This window comes from Euphorbia lathyris, chromosome 5, assembly GCF_963576675.1.
Source record: "Euphorbia lathyris chromosome 5, ddEupLath1.1, whole genome shotgun sequence".
NCBI classification, from domain to species: domain Eukaryota; kingdom Viridiplantae; phylum Streptophyta; class Magnoliopsida; order Malpighiales; family Euphorbiaceae; genus Euphorbia; species Euphorbia lathyris.
This window is the reverse complement of record NC_088914.1, coordinates 94315282-94320193: the sequence shown is the minus strand read 5'-3', so window position 1 is coordinate 94320193 and position 4912 is coordinate 94315282. Positions and strand designations below refer to the sequence as shown.

General features: G+C 32.7%; 1 long non-coding RNA gene across 6 annotated transcripts; it reads left to right on the top strand.

Annotated features, from left to right (window-relative positions):
• Window positions 1-448: 448 nt before the first annotated feature.
• Window positions 449-4134, top strand: LOC136230172 (uncharacterized). 6 transcript variants are annotated; one of them, XR_010689296.1, is made up of 6 exons: window positions 455-783; window positions 867-960; window positions 1184-1229; window positions 2141-2169; window positions 2302-2637; window positions 3338-4132. It is a non-coding gene; the product is annotated as an uncharacterized lncRNA (long non-coding RNA). The 6 variants fall into 6 exon arrangements; XR_010689295.1 differs by having other exon boundaries at window positions 449-783; window positions 1166-1229; window positions 2073-2169; window positions 2302-4134; XR_010689293.1 differs by having other exon boundaries at window positions 451-783; window positions 1160-1229; window positions 2073-2169; window positions 2302-4133.
• The last annotated feature ends 778 nt before the right edge of the window (window positions 4135-4912 follow it).

Sequence of the window (4912 nt, the reverse complement as noted above, 5' to 3'; positions counted from 1 at the left end):
TACGAATTAGATAAAAAAAATCAAAAAAATCACCGAATTTATAAATATTAATCTCCAATTCTATTATTAAATTATAAAAACATGAAATCCTTTTTTTAGAATGAATTGATATGCAACTTGTACAAAATAATGAACAAAAACATCTGTGTTTTATAATAGTGTCTGAAATTGACCCAAATCACCAACGTTAGGGGTAAAATTGCTATTGGCTACAAACGTTAGGGCTAAAATTGCACTATTTTAGACGTTAGGGGTAAAATTGCTCCTGACCCAAAACGTTAGGGGTAACCTTAACCCTATTTTGAATTGATGACATGAGAACAAATTATATATAACTATAAAAGTGGAAGACTGGAACAGTAAAATTGGCAATTTTGTGCCAAATTGTTTCCAATGTTACCCTTACATCTTGAGTTGACCATATTGCCCCTGGCATTCACAAAAAATTTCTAGCAACCTGGCAGCAAAACGATGCCGTATTACCAACCTTTCCTGTCTAGGAATTCGTGCCTTCCTTCTCTCTTCTTCCCTTCTCTGTCTACCGCCTAAAAAAAATTATGCGAAACCATGAACAGATCAACTGATCTTTCATGAAAAATCTTCGATCTTTGGGCCATCTCATTCTCTCTCCTTTCGTTTCTCTCTTTCTTTTATCTGTATCCTCTTCTCTCTTCTCTCTTCATTCCCTTCTCTCTTCATTCCCTTCTCTCATAACAATTCTTTGAATGAGGAAAGGAAATCTAAATCTGTATCAGTTTCTAATTGAGAAATGGGTAAAACTTGGTATGTTATCTCTCTCATTTTCTCCCTTATCGTTTCTATATCCTTATTTCTCTCATCTTCGTTATGATTCTTCTTTGCAACAGGTATGATAGATTGATTTCTTTGATGTTTATGTTTGGGTTTTCCTGGATGGCGATTTGGTGATTTTTGGCTGTTCTTTCTTTCTTCAGATATGAGGTACTCTCCGTTCTACTATTTCTTTTCCATTTCGTTTTCCCCGATTTAAATCTTCTGAAATACTGAATAGCTTTCTTACCTTTTCTGTATTTTGGTTTGTTTATGATTGCATGATTTTCTAAGTTTTTTCCTTTCATCCAAGTATGGAGACTTCAGTTTTTGATCTTCAATGTAGATTCTTTTTATCATGACTCTTCAGATACAGATTCTTTTTGGGTTGCAGGCTTTATTCCTATTTTTTTATGCTACTCTCTTCCTGGTCTTTGCAGGTATCTAAATTTCTTTTTTTTTTTCCTCTTTATTTACCGTTCATGTTTCTTCGTTGGTTCTTCTCTCTTTTCTCTTCCTTTGTCATTCGCTTTCTATGTCGTTTTTTTTTATAAATTTTGTTTGGTGCTTCATCATTATAAGTGAATTATTGATTGTTAGATCTAAGATTACAAAATGTGTTTGTAATATTATCTATATAACCATTAATGGATATTAAAGGCAACAAAATTTAGTTTGGTACTTTAATTTTGGTGGAGCATGCTTTCGGTTTCTGAAGGTTGATTGAGATGTGTATGATTTTTTTCCTTGGAGTCTTGAATGATTTCTGTTTCAATTTTAGAAATTTTGAAGTTAAAGAGAAAGTAAAGAGAGAGAGGGAGAGAGAGAGAAGGATAGAAGTCTGAGGGGGTCTGTGAAGTAGAAATAAAGAAGTAGAAAAGTGTGTAAAGTTGTATATGGTATGGTAAAGTGTAGATTAATATGATTAAAAGTAAAATGGGAAAAGATTAATTAAGATTGAAATGCTCAGTAAGGAAGATTGGGTATGGCTATAACCAAATTGGATTAATTTATTGTTTTTCTCTTTTATGCCTTAATCCAAAGAATACCATTAATTTTTAAGCTATAGAGCTGCTAAACTTTCTCTCGAAAGTTGCAAAGAATAAAAATGTGTCCAAAGAATAGTTCTCCCCTGAACTCAAATTTCTTATTCCCTTTTATTTTTAATAACTTCTGCATTTTTTTTATCATGTAATTACTACAAAGTTCACCTTTCAATCCCTATCCCGTTCTCTCTTATATTCAGTTCAATTTTACTCTTAGTTTCTCATTATGGCTGATAGGAGGTGAGTTGAGAGCTAGCCTGCAAGTGAAAAGGAAGAAATATGAAAGTATGTTGTTGATTTTGCAGGCGTTGCAGAACTGAAGAACCATGAAGAGGTAATTTTCATTTCTTTATATATTGATCTCCTATGTAGATGTTATAATTAGGTCTTTGGTTTTATGTGGGTTTTTTGGCTGTTGGTTTGATTTCAAGAGAGTAAAGTAATAGTATTACAAATGCCATCTCAGTAGTCGTAGATCAGTTGCAGAATCTGGGAGCAAGGGGTTCGCTGGATTACTTTCCTAAACTGCAGATGCAAAGAGCGGCACGTCTTTGGTATTATTGTCTGTTTTTCTTTGGATTTTGTGTGTTCTTTTTAGTTAAACATATAATTAAAAAAAATTAAAAGAAATTCTAATTAGAGAAAATTAATATCAGAGATGCATAAATGAACTATAAGATTAATACTGGAAAAATTGTTCATATAGGAAATGATTGAAGTATAGTATGAGGTTTTTATTGTTGCAGTGTTAAGAACAATTGCGATTTCCATAGGATTTTGGATCTGAAGCTCAATTTCCATGGTAAACTAGATTCCTATTTACAATTGTTTAATCCTTTAATGTAATTATCATCATCAATGAAATAATTCTGAGTAAAATGAATAGAATTTTGAAAAAAAACATAAATTTAATGTTTTAAGTTAAAAACTATTCACTCTATTTTATATTTAGTTGAGCTTCTCAATTGATTGTTTCTTCTTATCTATGGTTTTTAGAGACTCTCAAGGTAATTTCCTTTTTCGTGTCATTTTATTAATTTCTTTATTTGCTGCTTTTCACTTCCGTTCATCATTTGTTCTATATAGATCTGTTGTTAGTGATGATATTTCTTCTCAATTGTTGCTTCTACTCATATATTCTTTGTGTCTCTTTTCTCTCATTGGATTATGGGTTTCATTCGTGTGAATCCCAAACGTGCTGTGTTTTTCCTTTTGATTCCTTTTCCATTGTGGTTATGGTAAAATCAATTTCCAAGACTGTTTTTTAACTTTTCATTTTTTAATTAGTTTTTCTTTGTTCAATATTTGATCCACACTTTTTTATGTATCATCAATAATATGATGTTTTCTTCTCATGATCATCTATTGTCACTTCCTATTCCTTTGCATATGATTATTTCACTAGAAACAATCTAGATGACCCAAGTTGTTATAAGGTTAAATATTTGATTATACCCTAAAGGATGTGAATTCATTGACTGTTGATTGTACCCAATGTTTAGATTCATTAGCTGTTTATACACAAAGTTCGGATGCATCAGCTGCTGTATATTGGCTAGATTGGATTCATCAACTGGTGTGCATTAGTAAGGATCTGATTCACCAGCTAATGAGGATTTTTTGAGGCTGGATTCATCAGTTGCTGAATGTTTGTCGAGGCTGGTTTCATCAGCTGCTGGATATTGGCACAACTTGGATTGATCAATGGTTGCCGATTGCCAAGGGTACTTGGTTGGATAAGTTGTTGCTGCAAATTGGCAAAAATTTGATTTCAAATGCATATTTCATGAGAATTAATTAAGGGAATGGCCATATTGATTAGATTGTTGACTAAGGAAAATATTGGTTGAAGTTGAATATATTTGAGTTTTCTTTAATGTTTGAATTATCACAAATCAGTGTGTCGGGTAGTCCCGTTGGCGGAGGCATTTGGACAGAAGGAAGCCCTTAGCTGGATAAAAAACAGTGGCTTAGGCAGACAATGGTGGAGATGGACACAAAGATTGTCCCGGGTTTGGGTATGGAATACGCCATTGTCAGAATATTGTAAGAAACTCTGTTGATTTATCGGTGACCTATATATACCCAGGCAAGCTAATCGTGCTCCTGATCTTCTAGCTAGCTCTTCGTTCTCTTGGCAAAGTCTAATGTTCTGGGATTCAACTTCTCTATTTGTGAGACCCTTAACTGAACCGGATGTAAACAATTGATTGCTTTATTTATATATCTTTCGGTTTTATCGTCAACAAAAAAAAAAATCTCCATAACTTATTATTTGTTTACTAAGCGATGTTTATCTAAACTTTGTTTCGCAATTGAAAAATTATATCGTCGCCTTTAAGTTTCAATGACTTAATGATCTATACTCATTCAAACTTCGTTAACAGTACGTGAAGTTCAAACCCGCCAAGGCCTTATATAAGACTTAATGAACTTTGATATTTTTGGTTTTTTTATGTTTTATGTGATATTTTATTTTCAAAAGTTTAATCCTATACATTATCCTTGACTGTCACCGCTGCAAATGTATTTCAATCTTACTTGAGATCTTTAGTCGTTTTTTATTACTATAAAAATTAACAATCATCTTAGTTTGGATATGTTAAACGTATCGAATTATTTTTTCTCCCGAAGCGAAGCAAGGGTATCTTTCTAGTAAAGGAGGAAAATGCAAAAAATAATAATAAAGAGAACGACATCGTTTTGCTGCTAGGTCTCTAAGGTTTTTTTGAGTAATTTGGAGGGGTAACATTGTAATATAGGTTAGAAGGGTAAGATTGGATAATTTGTGGCACAAATTCTCAAATTCTAATGTTCACATTCTTCAATTTTATATGTATATATAATTTTATTGATATCGGACAGATATAACTCTGCTACACGGTGCCGTAGAAGTCCCAACCAACTCTCAAAAATAAAAAGTACGTGACATTTCCTCAACAAAATATAGTATTACGATTGCGTATTAGGGAGCTTGATTCGGGAATTCTCACTAAACTCAGTCAAGGATCCAGTCGTTACTATAGTCATGTCTGATCTCGAAAATCACGGGTCAAATAGCTTTGAGGGATATCAGG